The sequence below is a fragment of the Mus musculus genome, chromosome 2 (assembly GCF_000001635.26).
Source record: "Mus musculus strain C57BL/6J chromosome 2, GRCm38.p6 C57BL/6J".
Classification (NCBI taxonomy): Eukaryota; Metazoa; Chordata; class Mammalia; order Rodentia; family Muridae; genus Mus; species Mus musculus.
Genome location: NC_000068.7, coordinates 4,360,827 through 4,379,880, shown reverse-complemented (window position 1 = coordinate 4,379,880; position 19,054 = coordinate 4,360,827). Strand labels below are relative to the sequence as shown.

The 19,054-nt window shown below is 43.8% G+C and overlaps 1 protein-coding gene across 7 annotated transcripts in view, besides 1 other annotated feature; it reads right to left on the bottom strand.

The window, feature by feature from the left end:
- The window catches only part of Frmd4a (FERM domain containing 4A), a 596,394-nt gene that overhangs the window by 234,163 nt on the left and 343,177 nt on the right, over positions 1-19,054 (bottom strand). The window lies entirely within an intron of this gene.
- Positions 17,192-17,973: an enhancer, noted in NCBI's record as "VISTA enhancer mm420". NCBI's record gives its function as "enhancer in: branchial arch[3/4]" and the evidence as "EXISTENCE:transgenic organism evidence [ECO:0001131][PMID:17130149]".

Sequence of the window (19,054 nt, the reverse complement as noted above, 5' to 3'; positions counted from 1 at the left end):
ATAATAAGATGACATAGGCTGGGTGGCTCGTAAAAAATAGCCACTGAGGGCTGGCTAAATGGCTTAGTGAGGAAAGGTGCTTCCTGCATGCCCCGTGACCTGTGTGCAGTCTGCAGAAGCCACATGGCAGGACAGAGTCAATGCCTACGAGTTATCCTCTGACCTCCGAATATGCTCCACAAAACCCATACATACCCCTTCCAAATACATAAATACAAATTTTAAATAGCTATTTAGTCTTATGGCTATGTAGAGTGCAAGTCTGAACTCAGAGTGCAAGCTTGCTTGCGTTCTAACAAGGCCTCTCTTCCCACGTGTAGACAGTTGCCTTCCTGCTGTGGAGGAAGAGAACAACATGCTAGAAGAGAAAAGGGACCCTTTGGGGGTGGGATCTCTTGTATAGGGTTATGATCCTATTTATGAGGGACTAGAGCCTTGACCTGACTTTGGAGGGGACACATTTAGTACATGGCAGTCATGTGAAAATCCATCTTTAACACTTAAGGAAACCGGGTGGCTATAAGCAGTGGTTTGGACAGGAGCAAGAACTCTTAAGGCACACTGTGTAGATCTGTCTTGTGGTTTCTTTGATCCCTGTCTGCTGCCAGGGCCTGGAGGTTGGTGCTACCCCCCAATTCATGCTGAAATCCCACCCTCGATGTGATGACATGAATTTAGATTTAGTTCATCAGGGTGAGAACTCAGGATGTGACTTAGGCCTTTACAAGAGAAGAGGAGAAGATCTAGCGATTTATTTGGCTTAGTTAGTAGTTTGCCTGTCTTGCAAGCATAAGACCTGAGTCACATGCTCAGAACTTATGTGAAAGAGCCTGGCTTGTACTTATAATCCCAGTACTGGAAAAACAAATCAGGTAGATCCCCGGAGGCTCATGGCCAGCTACACAAGCCTATCTGCTGAGTCCCAGGCCAGAGAGAGATCTGCTCTCAAATAAACAAGGTGAGTAACTTGTGATGAATGACCCAAGGTTGCCTTTTGGCCTCTGCATACATGTGTACACATGTCAACACAAGTCCACACAGTTATGATGGTGCATACACAGAAACATATATCCACACACACACACAGGTCCACATATACATGTATGTGCATACACATGAATGTGCATGAATATGCATACACAAACATATACACACAGAGAGCAAGAACGAGAGAGAGAGAGAGAGAGAGAGAGAGAGAGAGAGAGAGAGAGAGAGGATGGATAGGAGAAAAATCAAGAGCAGAGTTCAGTCTCTGCACAAAGTGAGGACAAACCAATACCACAGCCATTCGTAAGCCAGGAGAGGACCCTCAGTAGGAATCAAATCCGTTGGCGTCTTGATGTCTTCATCTTGGACCCTTAGAGCAGTGAGAATGCCTTCTGTTTGAGTTGCTCAGGCTTTTATGTTAGCAGCCTGTCTTAGTAAGGGTTTCTATTCCTGCACAAACATCTTGACCAAGAAGCAAGTTGGGGAGGAAAGGGTTTATTCAGCTTATACTTCCACATTGCTGTTCATCACCAAGGAAGTCAGGACTGGAACTCAAGCAGGTCAAGAAGCAGGAGCTGATGCAGAGGCCATGGAGGGATGTTCTTTACTGGCTTGCTTCCCCTGGCTTGCTCAGCCTGCTCTCTTATAGAACCAAGACTACCAGCCCAGAGATGGTCCCACCCACAAGGGGCCTTTCTCCCTTGATCACTAATTGAGAAAATGCCTTACAGTTGAATCTCATGGAGGCATTTCCTCACCTGAAGCTCCTCTCTCTGTGATAACTCCAGCTGTGTCAAGTTGACACAAAACTAGCCGGCACACAGCCGAAGCTAAACAAGACAGGGACAACTTCACTGCCCTTTGCTGGTGAGGATGAGGTGAAGCAGAGAGAAGCAAGGTATGGTGGCAATAGAGAGGTCATGTTCTCTGAGGCCCCTGGCTGGGCAGGACCCTAAGATGGATGAACACTTAGAGAGCCAGGCAAATCTAGATCCAATCTCTTTATTTTCTAGAAGAAAGCTGATTACTGTTCAAGGCTGCACAAAAATGAGCACAGGGCCATAGACAGATGGTTGCTTGCTTTATGGGACTGGACAAAATGGTTTTCATCCATCAGCCACGAGAACTCCACTTTAAGAGCAAAATGCCTCACCGGCCTTAAGTTACCACAAAGCTGAGCGTAAAGTGCCAGATTTACCACTTTAATAACCAGATCATACTGCTTCTGACTAGTAAATGCCCAAGCAGGACAGAAAATCAGCACTGTATGACACCACTTAAAAATTATTTAGAAACCAACAATTTCAGCACTCTGTAATTTTTCTCCTCTCTCTGGGAGGTGGTGAACCAAACGGAATCATTACGAGGAGGCACACGACAGAAACGTCACTTCTTCCTGCCATGTCGGTCCTATTTATGACTTCTTCAGCCTGCAGTAATTGTCAGTAATAAGTAGACTGTATTCAAAAGGCACGATTGATTTGCCATTCAGTATTACAACCCATCACAAGGATCATAAAAAAAAAGGCATGTAAAGGTGCACTCAATCCATGCAAATAATCTGGAGTAAGCATGCACTTTTCCTGAAAGAAATAATGAGGAGCATGCAACCTGGTCACATAATAAACGGCATGGCGGGGGACGGGGGAGGTGTGTGGCACGGAAGGCCTATGTCAAGTGAGACTTTCCACGGGTGAGCTCATTCGCTCTGCTTCTCTGCATGAGTGAATTTGCTTCCTTGAAGATACTTAATTTTTTTCTTTTCACCTTAAGAGAATAGCCAGCAAATCTATAGAGAAATGGCTCCATGCGTTTTCAGATGTCAATAAAACCCTGCCAAAGAACAGAGCTCAGCCTCTGCATGGGGTGGGGTCCTGAGTGTGACACTTGCTTCTTCTACACTACTGGTCTGTCTTAGTCAGGGTTTCTATCCCTGCACAAAGCATCATGACCAAAAGCAAGATGGGAAGGAAAGGGTTTATTCAGCTTACACTTCCACATTGCTGTTCATCACCAAAGGAAGTCAGGACAGGAACTCACACAGGGCAGGAACTTGGAGGTAGGAGCTAATACAGAGGCCATGAAGGGATGTTACTTACTGGCTTGCTTTCCCTGGCTTGCTCAGCTTGCTTTCTTATAGAAACCAGGCCCATTAGCCCAGGAATGGCACCAGCCACAATGGGCTGGGCCCTCACTCTTTGATCACTAATTGAGAAATTGCCTTGCAGCTGGATCTCACAGAGACATTTCCTCGAGGGAGGCTCCTTTCTCTGTGATAACTCCAGCTCAAGTTGACATACAAACCCAGCCAGTACACGGTGTAACACTTCACATTTAACTCTACTGGCCAGGCCTTTCTTCTCATAAATGGAAGGTGACATTGCTGTTCATACATGCACACACACACACACACACACACACACACAGACACACATCTCCAAAGCAGGGGATGAGTTCAATGCCTATGTCACCACAACCTCATGTTTATCATATGCTTTTCATTCTAACTAGAAAACTTAGCAGAGTTGGGCAGACCATATAGAGGCTTTATTAGAAGCCAGGTAACATGGTATAGATGGTGGCACATGCCTTTAATCTCAGCAATTGGGAAGTAGAGGCGAGAGGATCAGGAATTTAGTTATCCTTAGCCACATATGAGTTCAAGGCCAGCCTAAGCTATGTGAGATCCTGTCTCAAACATTCAGTAAGACAAAACAAGGCAGGGGCTGTGGAGAGGGCTCAGTTAGTCAAATGCTTCCTGAGCAAACACGAAGACCTGGTGTATTAAAAATGTCTCTCACAGAAAAGTGCTCCCTGGCTGCCCACTGTAAACAGGATCCTTCTTCTTGCCTCGTTCATCTAGCCTCTATGATTGTTTTATTTTCTCTGCTGCATCAGCTTACACAGTACGGATTTCTGTTTTCATTCCTGTGTAGTTGGGTCCCTTCAGGAGGAAGTTTCCAGAGTTGGATATGGGCATGTTTTGTTCTGAGCTGTAGGTTAGAGGAGGAGCCTGGCATAGCGCAGGAGCTTGGAAGACATTTTTAAAAGATGGTTCTGACAGAGTGTACAAGCACTGGTCTCTGTTTAGCCAGGCCTGCATGTCTGCCTTGGGGCATGGCTGGCCAGCCTGCACAGGTCCTTCTTTCTATTAACTGTGAAGTGGGGCAGGCACCATTACTGGCTACTTCCTATATCAACACATGTTTTAAGACTCCTCTCTTTTTGTTCAGTTAAAGCTTTTTGGAGGAAGCTGAGCGTTGCCCAGGGGCACTCCTGGTGCCATCTTATGAAGCAAGCTGGGCATGTGCAGAGCCTTCCTGTCACCATTTCACTATGAGCTCCGTGATCTTTGAGTAAAGCATGTCCCAAATGTGTCTACCTTTTCTTCTTGAACTATGACCTTGGAATGAGCATGCTCAGGAATTCACACATGCCCTAATATGCCTGCCTATCGGAACATGCCCAGGTCCCCAGAAGAAGAGCCCTAGTCACTGCTGCACATATGAAAGCCTTCTCCACCTTTTACCTCTTGGCTGTGTTTGGTTTTGGCTCTGTGCTCGTTGCCTTCCACTTGGTTCCCCCATCCTTTCTGGAAAGCTTAAGGATGACTTGACCTTGGACCACTGAGCCAGAAGAGAACACAGCCAACCTGTGCAGATTTCCCTCCAATGCCAAAGTTTACTATCAATCAAAAATTCACTTGTGTGTGCAAAAACCCCTACCTTACTAATCTGGTTATTTTTCTATTGTTGGTTATGATCTTATAAAACTTATACAAATTAAACATTTACTGATAATAAATCATAAACCAGCAACATCCCTTTGAGGCAAGAGGCAGAATGACAATGTTTTTTGATTTACATTTCTCTCCCATCATTGAACTCTATTTTTTGTGAAGGACGATATGCCCAATGAGACACTGGGCACATCAGAGTGAAAGGCTGGCTGTTTGTTGGGTTTTTAATAAAGGTTCCCTTTACCTCATACAATCCCACATACTCAATTAGCACATCTGCCTGACTGCTGGAATACAGTGTGTGGTTAAAAATGCACTGCTTGGGCTGGTGAGATGGCTCAGTGGGCAAAGGATCTTGCTGCCAAGCTCGACACTCTGAGTCCAATCCCTGGAACCCACCTGACAGAAGGAGAGAGCTGACTCCCTTAAGTTGTCCTCTGACATCTACAAGAATGCATGCATATGTGTGTGTGTGTGTGTACATACACAAATAATTACATACATGTGCTAAAAATGTTTAAATATGCTGCACAGGATATCTTCTTTATGTTACCACATCCAGGTGTCTCCTCATTGTGTGTAGCTCTAAGAAATTCTTCACTTCAGAGATTTGGAAACCACAGGGGAGGGAAATATGTTCAACCCAAATATGTCTCATGTCTGCATTTGCATACATGTGTAATAGTAATAGAAATAGTGTGAAGAAACAGCTCAGGGAAGCAAGAAATGCTGGGAATCAGAAAGTGTCTCTGGATTGGCTGTGGCAAGGCCCTCAATACAGATTCCTAGAGCTCCAGAGAAGTGTCACTGATGGGGTCCTTCACCACGGGAACAGGCTTTCCTCAGTATCCATGGCAGAATCCCAGGAACCATGGCCCCCACCAGAATCCGTGCACTCTCAAGCTGCTGAGTCAGACGGCATGGTGATTGTACACTCTTGAATATGCACTCATACATACTTTAAAGTTTTCACTATATTTGAAAATGCATTTTGTATCTCTTTGTATTTATGGAGAGAGAGTGTGTATGTGTGTGTACACGGTTGCATGCATAAAGGCATGTATGGAGTTCAGGGAACAAATTTTGGAAGTTGCTTCTCTCCTTTCACTATGTGGGTCTGGGGTGGGTGGGTGTCACTGAATCCTGGCCATCCAGCTTGGTGGCAGGGCCTGCCTGTATCCTCTGAGCCACCTCTCAAGCCTTCAGATGCAGTTTTAATTAGGGATTCTTAAGCCTTCTTCTCTCATGACTCCTTAGATCCAATAAATATTTAGATAACGTTAGGTATATAGGGATATGAAACAATTATCAAAATTAAACATTTTAGATAACGTTTTTTAGATAATGTTAGATATATAGGAATATGAAGCAAGTATCCAAATTAAATATTTACTTATAATAAATCATAAAAATTATTTTAAAACAATTCTTTGATATATATGCATGCATATAATTTTGTCACTTACAAATGACTAAAGCAAATGAGATGGGTGTGCTTGTTTATTTTTACATAAGAAATTAAATCTTGATTGAATATTTGATACTGCAGGATGCAGAGCATCTATAATTTTTAGAATTGATCAATATTTCAATTTGATTATCATCTATGTTGAGACTGCCACTTCATAAAAATATGTGGTACAAAATGACAGAACTATATTTAGGGGCTTCTTGGAAATTGTTGCAGAGTCTTTACTAACCTCAAGCATAATTTCTTTAATAACCATCTTTTATAAAACTCAAGTTGACCATTTTTTAAGCAGCAATTTTAAGAATCAAATTTACTAACATAACACAGTTGAAAGATGTGCTACTTTGGTAGTTACATGCCGAAGGATGACGGTAGGAGCATAGTAAACTGTTATGTTTCTGAAAGAGCAGAATCTATGCAAGGGCCTCACATCTGAGCCCAGGAGTTTGAGGGAGAGTGTTGGCGCCCTGTGTTCAGAATGTGGCAGGCATTCTGTGGTCTGATGACCATGTGCACCTCACTATGGACAAATGGTATTCACAGCAACAACGCTGGCACAAATGGTTTGGGTTTGTCGGGAGTGGCCGCACATGACTTTAATTCAAGCACTTGGGAGGTAGAGGCCAGAGGATCAAGTGTTAAAGATTACATTCCTCAGCTGTATATTGAGTTTGAAGGCCAGTCTGCATTAAATGAGCATCAAACAGCAACAACAGCAGCAGCACTGAACCGGTTAAAGAGTCAGGGATGTGGCTCAGTGGGTAGAGGTCCTTGCTGCTAGGCTGATGCTCTTCCTTTGATCCCTGGGGCCACAGGGTAACTACTCACAGCTTACATCATTCTGTACTGCTTACAGAATCCAATACAATGGAGATATTGTAGAAGCAGTTGGTCCACTGTATTTTTTTGAGGCATTGTGAGAAAAAATTTTTGCATGTTCCATACTAATGCATATACCTATTTTAATTAATTAGTATTTAATTTTGAAGCCTTTTTTATATTTTATTTCCTATTTTATTGAGCGAGGAGGGGAAAGTGTGTTGGACTTGGCTAGAATCTAGATACTACGTTTCTTCTGGAAAGCTGATGCCATGGTCTCGGGCCTGGAGAGCAAAAGAGCAAGAAATATGGATTTCCAACTTTTCTAAGTCAGTAAGCACATATTTCTCTTCCTTTTTAATTTAATTTTGTTTACGTAAGTTTTTAAGACAGGGTCTCACTGCATAGCACAGTACCACGGTGTTCAACTTCACATGGGTCCCGGGATTTGAACTCAGGTCCTCGTGCTTGTGCTGCAAGCCCTTTACTGACCGAGCCTTCTCTCTATCCCCCAGGGCTATTTTGTTTTTTGTTTTAAGAAGTGAGGCTAGCATGAGGAGTCCAAGCCTCTATAGATGCTGGAAACATGTGGAAGCTGTTCATACAGACGTCACTTCCTAGCAGCTGATGAAAGTAAACGCCGTTCACTCGTTAGATTCTAATGTAGTTGGCAGTGTCGAAAGTTCAAGAGATTTAAACTCCTTTGGAACATTTAAATTAAGCTGGAGGAATTAAGAGCCGTAACTGATTTTCTCCCAGGATGAGTCCATTTTTGGAGTCCATTTCTACAGTCCCACTGCATTACATCCAGGCTTTGAAATTATAGCTCAGCAATCGATTTTAAAGAGTAGACCTATCGTTAGCTGATTTCACAACTCTTTTTCTGTTTCCATTTAAAAAAAAAAAAAGGAAGAAAATCTTGAACTTTGAACTCTAATCAAGGAAAAAAATCAGAATTTCCACTTGAGTATTTGGGTTGGCATTTATATCTTGGCCAATGATGTAAATGTTCTCGCCCTCTTTTAATCGAGGCATTAAAACAAAGACCTTTCTAGGAGCTGAGGGGTTACCTTTCTTTATTTTTATTTATTTATCTATCTATTTATTTATTTATTTATTTTTTGTGGCTCTTCCTTATTTACTTCTGCATACAGGGATGAGTGAGGGCTGTATGGTCTCCTACGACACCTCTTCCAGTTTCAGAAAGTGCTGGATGGTGGCAGCTGTGAGGAACAGGGAGATGTTATTGGGCACCAGGCAGGGCACTCCTGGGAACTTTGCTTTGCCACACTTCCATCTGCTTCAGCATTATGGGCCAAAAGGACCACCCAGCTAGTGCAGATGGCCTAGTGGCTACATCCTATAGAGGACCTTATCCATCAAGAAGTGCAGTTGGGCTAGGGAGATGGCTGTCAGTCTGGTGCTTGTAGCTCAAATAAGAAGTCCTGGGTTAAGTTTCCAGAGCCCACATAACAAGCTGGGCAAGGTGGTGCAGGCTGTAATTCCAGGATTGTGGAGGTGCAGTCAGGACTCTGGGGGCTTGCTGGTGCTGGCTGGCCAGCCCGTCTAGCTGAACTGGTAAGCTTCAGGTTTAGTGAGAGTCAGCAACCTCTGGCTTGCACATGTATGTGTTCTTGCATACTTGCATGCAAACCTGCACATAACACACAATACACACACACACACACACACCAATCACATATACCAAATAAAAGCAGTAAAATATAAGAAAGAAGGATCCTCTTCCTTCCTGCATGTTCAGAAATGTGTAACAGTATAATGAGAAGCAGAAATCTTTCTTGGAATAATGACTTAAAGAATTTCTAATTGCATTGAGCCTCTGGTTTGCTGTAGACACAGTTGAGCATCTGAGGACATATCAGAAGCTGATCCAAAAGTCTGGGGACATGCTTGGGACCCTTCTTTCCCATGCCAAGTCACTTGCCATTCTCACGTTTTATTTCACTATTATTTGTCGAGTGTCGGGCTGCCCAGCAGGCTTCAGATGACAGCGGGTGAGATGAGCCTGCAGCAATTTTCTATTTTTGAATTAAGTTATCATTTGACATACAAAATGTAAAATTTCCATAATCACACCACCAGAGTGACAGCCGTACGCCTTGCCATTTGTCCACCCCCTCCTCTTTCTCTGTGGAGTAATTGGCAGGCAAGCTGAAAGGGTCCTGTGTGCTCTGCAGCCTGAGTTCTTGATGACAGGCACCCTGAAGGACAGGTACAATTTGCCCATGGAGACACTTGACGCAGCCTCAATATTAAGCCTGTCTGTACCGAGTGATGCATCTTTAAGGTTTTCAATGGCAAAGTCTAGTAGGGAGTGGTATTGTCACCTCCAGATTGAATAGAAGTGCACAAAGAAGAAAATTGATGCCCCTGCCCATTCCTGGGAACATCAGAACAATCCAATCACCTCATGATTTACCTTCATTGAACTACCTGAAAACAAAATACAGATGAAGAAGGCCACTATGCCAAGGGCTGCAGCCTCATTTCCAAAACTGGCTCCAAGTCATGTTCAGTGGAGACCATAGGTCAATATTAATTCTCTGTATTTAATTCTCTGCGGTAAGAATTTTGGAGTTTTGGTTTCTTTAAAATCCACAGAAATATTATAAGACTATGCTTTCATTTTAATGTGTGGGGTGTGGGGCTGCTTCAGATTGTGCACACAGCAGCTGACTATGATTTGACGGTGCTCTAGCAGGGCGTGGTTTTTGCCACCTGCAGATAGTTTCTGCGGTTGTGTGATGTTTAGAATTCTGGGAACTTTTCAGAGGGTCTATAAATGCTAGAGCCCCACTAGGTGGGTAGTTTTGGGTGAGTTGTTGGTTGGTTGTAGTTTGTTAATTAGTCATATGAAAAGAAGAAACAAGAAGAAATTAGATATCTCGACTGTGAAGATCAAAGTTGCCCCAAGGAACTTGACACACCTAATCAGCAGGAAGTAGTCTAACGATAACGTCACCTTTTCCCTTCTATCTTTCTTTTCTCTCCTTTCTAGTGTTAGGCTGTTGGAAGGGTGGGAAAAGGGTGGAAGAAAAAGAAACCCACAAAGGAGGAAAAGACAGGCAACAATTCTCAGTAGGTAGATAGGATTCGAGCATGTCTGCTCCCAGCACCCACATGGCAGCTCACAACTGACTGTGACTCCAGCTCCAGGGGATCTGACACCCTCACACATACAAGCAAGCAGAACACCAATGCACATTTAAAAAATCATTAAAAAAGAAAAAGAGGAAAGACGATCTGGGCTGGGGAGACAGTGCAGTTGATAAAGTGCCTACTGTGCAGGCATAATACCTGGATTTAGATCTCCAGCACTCACCCCAGCACTCACATGAAAGCTAGGCATGCTGACCTGTGTCTCTAACCCCTAAGGCAGGGCTAGCTGGAGAAAGAGAAATCCCCAGGGCTCATGGTCCAGGAAGCCGAGCCAGCTGGTGAGCTCTGGGTTCAGTGAGAGACACTGTCAAAGTATAAGGTGGTGAACAATGGAGAAAGACAGCCAATGTCAACGCCTGGTCCCTACATGCACACACATGTGCACACTATAAAACACATACAAACACACACACACACACACACACACACACACACACACACACACACCTGGGTGGGGGAAGCTGCATCTAGCCTCAGCTTCTTTGGGGATCCGAATCTTGCTCTATGCCTGGGGAAATGAAGTCAAATTTTCAGAACTTTGGCTTTCTCATCTATAGAATGGGCACAATAACACCTCTCTCATATAGTTATTGTGTGGATTAAATGAGATATCCCATGAAGATCACATAGTCCAGAAACTAATCTGTAATAAGCAGATAATAAATGTTAGCTGTGATGATTCTAATTATTTGGTATTGGGGCATATAACAATGATTGTCTTTTTTATATATGAAACAGGCTTTGATTTTTCTGGGAAGGCGAGATATGTAAAGTCTGCAGTGTTAGGAGTTCCTGAGAAGGCAGAGGAGACTCTACTGTGTTTGTTGAGTGCTTCCAGCTTAAAATCCCCGTAGGCAAAGCTGAGCATGGGACTGCACTGATTTCAGCTGCTTGCTTATCACACCTGCTCAAATCACAGGCAGCTTTGGAAGCATGGAAGCATCTGCGGTTCTGGCTCAGAGCTATAGGGTGGTGAGCAACACAGCAGACGCCCTCTACAATCTCTCTTCCCAGCTGAGCGCTTGATAATTCTGGTCCCCGTTAGATAACCACATTTCCTTCCAGTTTTCTGTGAGTTCTCTTTCTTCAGGAGGAAGATGTCACCTCCATATGCCCAGTGGTGCCCATGAAGCTTGGCAACCAGGCCCCGGGATCGTTTCTCTCCCAGGCCTCAGTTGTCTCTATTCAGCAGAAGATGTCTCTCTTCTCAATAATCTATGGTTAAAAACCAGTCCCATGCAAAGAGGACCACACTAGAAAATTCCAAAGAGACTAGGAGAAAGGAGCTGGGTAAATAAATGGACTCCAGCTTCAAGAGGAGACCTCCTTCCAAGGAATGAACACTTGAATAAGTGACATCACGGTGCAGAATTATAAGCAGGGTAGCCCAGAATCCCATGCATTTGATCTCAACTTAAGACACACGGTTCTTAGAACTGTTCCCACAATTTTAACTTAAGACTTAAGTTGTGTTGGCATCAGGCTGTGTTGGGGGAGAGAGGCAGTTTCGAGGCAAGTGGGTCTGAAACTGCTTTGTCAGGACAAAAAGTTGATCCTGGGGAGACCAGTGAGTTACTCAAGGACTCAGAGATAGACGGTGGCTACGGTAAGATTAGACTCCAGGTCGCCTGATCCATGGCTCCATGCCATTTTCCTCCATCTTCCATTTTGTGCTGGGTGGCTACAGCCAGCAAGAGCCTGGATTACTACCCATTCTCCCTTGCTGTTCTCAAAGGGCCTTGTTGCACATCCATGTCCCATCCCTTGTCATCCTGTGTTGACCTGTCACCCCTTGTCAAGTGGACTCTTCTTCCCTGCACCTCTGGGCTCCCCCTCATCTTAGGTCTCTGCACATCTCCCAGTGGAAGTGAGCTGGCCTTTTCTTGAAGGAGACTAAAAAACTTGTAAAGCAGGCACATGAACGTGAAGGATTAGGGAAGGGTGAGGCAAGCAGCTTCTTTTTGTTGCTAGAGTTGAGGAGAAGTAGTTTCTGACATGAATTGCATTGCAGTTTAGGAAATCCTTTTCTTGGGATCCACACATAATCTAAGTTCTGTGAAATCCTGGTCCTCAACTTTGCTCTCACTTCCCTGGCACCCAGCACGGCGCGTGACACACGGAAGAATCTGCCGGTGAGGTGCCTGATGCAGAGCTGTTCATATCCTAACTTGGTTTGTTTTCCACGTGAAATATTTCTAGTATTTCTCCCCCACTCTCCCCACCCCATTTTCCATATGACACACAGTTCCCACTGTCTCCATGCCCTGGCGATTCCCTGTGGGCCACAATAGAGGTCCAGAATGTTCTATTCAACCTGTGACTCTGCAGATGTTATACTGGGCTGCACATGGAAAGGGGCAGGCAGCCTGACATTTCTCCCACGAACAGGGACCTCATCTCTCCAGGCACTGCTCAAGATCACACTGGCTCCTCTAACTGCAGGTAGCTGGTCACTCTCCTGGCTGGTCTGAAGCTTTGATCATGTTTGCCTTTTCTGTTTTCTCTTTTTTCCCTCCCTCCTTCCTTTCTGCCCCTCTCCCTCCCTTCTTTTTATCTCTCTTTATTTTTTTTCTCTCTCTTTCTCCCAGTCCCAAATGTATAACCCCCCTGCCTCAACTCTCTCAAAGTCTGGCATGTGCTAACACACCCAGATTCACTACATACACTACACACACACACACACACACACACACACACACACACACGTAATTATATATAGTTATACATGTATTATATATATAATTGTATATATAGTTGTTTATATAGTTAGGTGTTTCTACATTAAATTTTTTTCTTGAAGTTTGGATATAAGGAGAAATTTTGATTTTCTTTGTTAATATTTGGTTGAGCATGACCAAAGTGGTTGTCTCTGGCTCATACCACTTTCCTTAGAGGATGTAAGACAGAGGGAAATGATCTAGCATCCCCAAAGAATCAGGCAAGACAAGAAAGATAGGGAGGGAGATATGGGAGATGTGTTTCTAAGATCAATAAGCAAAGCAGAATGGGTAAAGTACAGAACTGTAATCTGAACACCTCTGTGGGGTCATGCCTCATATGCATCTCATATGAAAAAAATAAAATAAAAATAAAGAAATAACAGCAGCCAGAGTCAACCAAGGGCTTAGAGAAACATCAGACTTCCAGGGTGAGATCGAATGTATCACAGGGGGGGGGTGATGAAGTTTAGCTGGTAAACTACTTGTCACGCTAGCCTAGCCAGTGAGCACAAAGGATGGCTACCCCTAAGGAACGGCACCTTGACTTCTGGACTCTGTATGTGCACGTGCGAGTATATGTGTGAGACTGCACTCGCACACATATACTAGTACTACAGAATACTGGAAGCATCTCTTTGTGGTTAATTGAAACTTCATACTATTGAAAGAAATGTAGGCATTTTGTGACAAAAGCCAAAGAGCATAGTCTGAGACACCATTAAGCTGTGTGAGAAATGTGAAGGATACCTTCTAAGGGTCTCAAGGACACACAAGGCTTCCTTTTTATAGATATCTACATCTCATGACTGCTAGATCAAGGCACAGATCATCCAGCTTCCATTCAAGCCAGCAGAAGTGCAGGCATGCCTCTTTCCAGCATGGGGACAACACAATGTGAACTCTTGACAAAGGAGAGACTCATTTTCTTTATTGACGTTCGGAGCAGCGTCTGAATGAGGTTTTGATAACCACCTGAACATGTTTCTCTGCTCATTAGAGATCCTGCTGCCTCTTTCATATCTGTTGGTCAACGGGTAGCAGAACACAAACTTTGTAGAACAATGCCACTGAAATCTATGTTTATAAAGATATTTGGGCTTTCAGAGTGCACACCTTTAATTTCTAATTTATTGCAAGAAAAATAGTTTGTCCCTTTGTAGCCCATCTTTTATAGGTTTCTCCCTCCTCTGTCTCCCTGCTGCTATCATGGCTTTGGCAGAAGAACTATATCTTAGGTTTCTTTTTGTCCAAGCCAGCAAGCTGAGTGAGTTGTATCAAACAACATGAAAGGTCTTATAGTGAGTGTGTATCAGAGAGTGAATATAGTTTCTGCCAAGAAGGTGCTGTCCTAGAAGCAACCCTCAGACCCTCATTGTGTGTGGTCCAGGAAAACTCAGGAGATGGACAGCTTATGGGCCTAGGAGATTTTCCATGGGAATCTCCTGTTCTGTGCAAAAAAGGTAGTCATTCATTTAGGTTGCTGTGTGGTGGTAGAGAGACAAGTGTCCCAGTGCCATTGTCTGGGATGAAGTTCTGCCACCCAGTTGGGGTCCTTCTTCTTTCTGTTAGTATCTTCTCACTTGGGATGGATCAAGAAGGATGGCTTTTTGCTCTAGACTGAATGTTTGCATCTTTTCCAAACCCATATATGGAATTCTGACTCCCAAAGTGATAGGATTAGGAGGTAGGGCTTTGGGAGTTGACCCATGAGAGTGGATCACTTGTGAGATTAGTGCCCTCATAAAAGAGACTGATCCATTCTTCCACGTGAGGACACAGCGAGCAGCTGACCATCCAGCAACCAGGAAGCAGCCCTCATAAACACTGAGTCAGCCTCATGCTGGACTCCGACCCTCCAGAACTATGAGCAATAATCCCAGCTGTTCATCAGCCTCCTGGTCTGTGCTATTCTCTCTGCTACAGTAGCACACATGGACTAAGACACTTATCAATGGGAATGAGATCATGAACCAAGGATGCTTGGGCTGCTCTATGTTTCAAAGACCAAGTTCTGTGATTGTGTTGTTAAAAGGACCGTTTCACTTTCTCTTGCTTTCAGGAGCTCACTCATGTTAACCATGCTTTTTCCACCCATGGAATTGTTTTGGCATCCTTTTGTGCTGTATCTACTCCACTGAACACATGTCATTGAACTCTTTGCTGTGTACAGTTAGATTGGAATCAGTGGTGCTTTGGGAGGGGCTTGTCAAAGGAACACTGGGTCCTCAGTAAAACAGAAAGACTCGTGGAGGCAAATGGTAGGTGCAAAACACTGTCTGGGGGTGACATTTCTACCAACCTTCTGGAGGGTGATCCCTTTATCTCTAGAAAGAATCAAACAACACTTGAGGTCCCAGAGGCTGCACATCTGTGGTGAAGAGGAAGAACAGCACAAGTGTGGGAAGTCAGGACGCTCCTGTTGTGATTATATAGTCGCCCAAGGGACTTGCAGTCACGGCCCTAGGGAGCAGGCACTCAGTAAGCAAAGAAGGGAAGACTTAAAAGTCTAGGTTTGCCGGGTGCACGTCTTTAATCCCAGCACTCGGGAGGCAGAGGCAGGCGGATTTCTGAGTTTGAGGCCAGCCTGGTCTACAGAGTGAGTTCCAGGACAGCCAGGGCTACACAGAGAAACCCTGTCTCAAAAAAAAAAAAAAAAGAGTAAAAAGAAAGTCTAGGCTTATGCAGAACAATCAAAGAACAATCAAGAGATTCTGATGCTGACAAGATCAAAACCCGTTCCTCTTACCAACCCAATGCCCCAGCCCTGTGCTGTTCCTTCATGTATGTGCATGTGCCCACACACATGCATGTGTGTGAGGTACACATAAGTATGTATGTGTGTGTACTTGGATGTGTGGGTGTATTGGTACATGTGTGTGCCTATATGTGGAGGTCAGGGAACAATTTCCAGTGTTAGTCATCAGTTTCAGCTTTTTGTTAGAGACAGGCTCTCTCATTGGCCAGAAGCTTCACCAAATGGGCTAGACCGTTTAGTTAGCTTCCAGGGATCTGACTGCCTCTGCCTCCCTTTAGCCCACTGTATAATATGCATCCTTGTGCACTATTACACCAGGCTGTTGTTTTATGTGGGTTCTGAGGGTCATACTTGCAATGCAAACCTTTACTTGCAATGCAAACCTTTTACTGACCGAGTTCTCTCCTAAACCCCATGTTAGTCCTTTTAACGTGGAAACCGATAAAGGATTGTCTGGTAGGCTTAGACTCATCTCCAGTTGAGTGGCATGGCATTAAGCCCTTCTACACCCAAGCTGTGTCTAGTGAAGTACTGGGTGACATTCATTATCCTATGTGACTGAGAACCCCGAGGCCCTCTGCGCATCGGGACTCATAAATTATGATTTATAGTGGAGATTAATAAAATTGAAATTTATAAAAGGACTTAAAATTAAAATTTAAAAAGCGCTTCCATGTGTAAATCCATTTCCAGCTAAAGGATGGGAGAGCAGTTAGCACCACGTGGTTTCAGAAACATTTATCAGGAGGCAAATGACTTCACTGTAAGTGTCATAATACAGTGTGAGTGAGCCACTAATCTCTCCATTCTATCTTTTACTGTTCCATTTAAACACACCCCTGCATTTCCCCTTCTCTGCCTAGTTCATCAGTAAAATGGGGGAAACACTTCTGTGATAATGAAATGATTTAAATTCCTTTGTATTCCTGTATATTCACAGGCCTTTCTGTTCATCCTTCTTGTCAAGCCAGAAAAATCAAACAAACTCTGAAAACGGGACTTTCAGAGGATTCTGCACTACGTACTTTTACAATTCTCTACAGATAGTCTCCTAATTTTTAAAGCCCTTCAGTGAAAGACATTGAATATATGCCATCATAAAGGCCCCACAATGCTAGAGGTTTTCAGAAATCACTTTTGTGGTTTTAATTTGTTACTTTTTGTTTTGTCCTTACAGATCATGGGCAGGCCATTTAGCACATATACACCCGACATGGGTCACATTTGCATGGATATACCCAGCAGATGCTATGTTGAATCTTGGTGAAGATTTGAGTTGGGCATGGAGGGCATTAACAGGGGTTCTCAGCTAGGCAGATTAGTTTGCCTTTTCTTAGTGCTTAGGGACATGTGGACACATCTAGAGATATGTTTGGTTACCAACTGGAGGGAATGTCTGGTATCTCGTGGATAGAGGCTGCTATACATCCTATAGTTTATAGGATAATTAATTTTTCCCCCAACAAACAACTAGATGGCCTTAAATGTCAATGGGACCAAAACTGAGAAACTCCAGGCTGGGAGGACAGGGTGTCTACATGGGAAGGCACGCCCCATCAAACAGCTGCAGGGAATTCGACCCTGGTACAAATCGTGCGGTTCAAATTGTTCAGAGTCTCATGGGATTAATCAATGTAGGGTGAGATTAAGGAGAGGAACCAGTCTGGAGATCATTTGGGGTTTGGAACACCATTCGCCACATGATTTTAGTTATATTTTGGATCTCTGTCTTATTTTATCCTGAGATTACCAACCCGTTTTGCCTCCCTGTTTCTGAAGGTAACAGCTGGAATGCATTATTTGAGAATTCTAATTCCTCAGGAAACATTTGCACTTGGCCAGCCTAGCTCTCAACCTTTGACATGCTTCCCTGGCATAAAGAGCGGGCTTCATTTGTAATATAAACTTCTGGATGGTGAGTTCTTGGCTAAGACTTTAGAAACTGCCACATTTCTGAGGGTTGTACTTTCCCAACATTAATGTGAAAGTTTGAAATGTTTTACTTCCTACTCCCACCCTAGAGAAAAAAGTCTACATGTCAAGGGTCAAGGATATGAAAGTATTCTTAACGGCAAGCATGACTAAATATAGAATGGAACAAAACCCTGGAATTACATTGCAGAGCCAAAAACAACATGAATGATCAATTCCTCTATCCTGAGACCATTCTCTCTGACAACTTTGAACCATGTCACAAGGAAGGTTGGTGTCAGCCCATGTAACATCTGATTTCTGACAGCCAATGGCTTTTCCCAGATCATTACTTAGTTAAGAAACAGGGTTCTATGCCCTGACAGTTAAAATATTTTGTAAATGGTGAAGCAATCCACACCTTGGGAGGCTTGGTAAAGGATTAGTTTCTAATGATCTGCCTACGCAAATGGTGTAGCTTTTTGATGACAATGAGTATGAGAACAGGACTCAAAAGTATGTGTTGGGATCCTGTCCTTTCCAGTCGGAGCTCATGAGTTAGGGAGTGAGCACTGCTGTAGCAGTCCATGAGGTTTTGGAGGAAGTGAAGTTCATGTTGTGTCTTTGCTTCCCTGGGGGACTCAGAGTAGTGTCAACTGAGATCAAGGTCATAGGTTGACTTCTTTCAGAGGTGAGCAGCCAGACTGCCCTCTTCTCTTCTCTTCTCTTCTCTTCTCTTCTCTTCTCTTCTCTTCTCTTCTCTTCTCTTCTCTTCTCTTCTCTTCTCTTCTCTTCTCTCTTCCTCCCTCCTTCCCTCTTCCCTCCCCTTTCCTTCCCTCCCCTTTTCCTTTCCTCCCCTTCTCCCAACCTTTGTCTTTGTTTCATTATTTCTTTTTTTTTATTAAAGTGCGTGCGTGCGTGCGTTCTGTCTGTCTGTCTGTCTGTCACATATGTGCAGGTGCATGGAGAGGTCAAAAAAGGTGTGGTGTCAGATTCCCTAAGCTGGAATTATAGGTGGTCACAAGCTGCCTGAAATGCATGCTGGGAATCAAACTTAAGTCTCTGTCAGGGCAGAAAGCACTCTCAGATGCTGAGGCATCTCTCTGGCTCTCTTCCCTCCTATTTAAGAATACGACATGTGCTGTGGTGGGAACTGGGAAGAATGTGGATTCCCTCCTCACGTCCACGAGAGGTAATGATTTCAGATTCAAAACACAGGTACCCTTGAATTTAATTTGATACCACATATGCCATCATTTTTGTTGCATTTGTAGAAATGCATGGCCTTGGGTTAAAATTAGATTTCTGCATCATGTCCATTTGTTGGTCTGGAACTATTTCTCTTTGCCAACATACGTGATGTGAGTCTAGAACAGGAACAAATCCATCTTTGATTCTTTCTACCCTTGCCTGGTATATTCTGAAAGGACTGAGAGGGAGACAGGGGATGAGCTAGGTCATGAAGGGGAGGG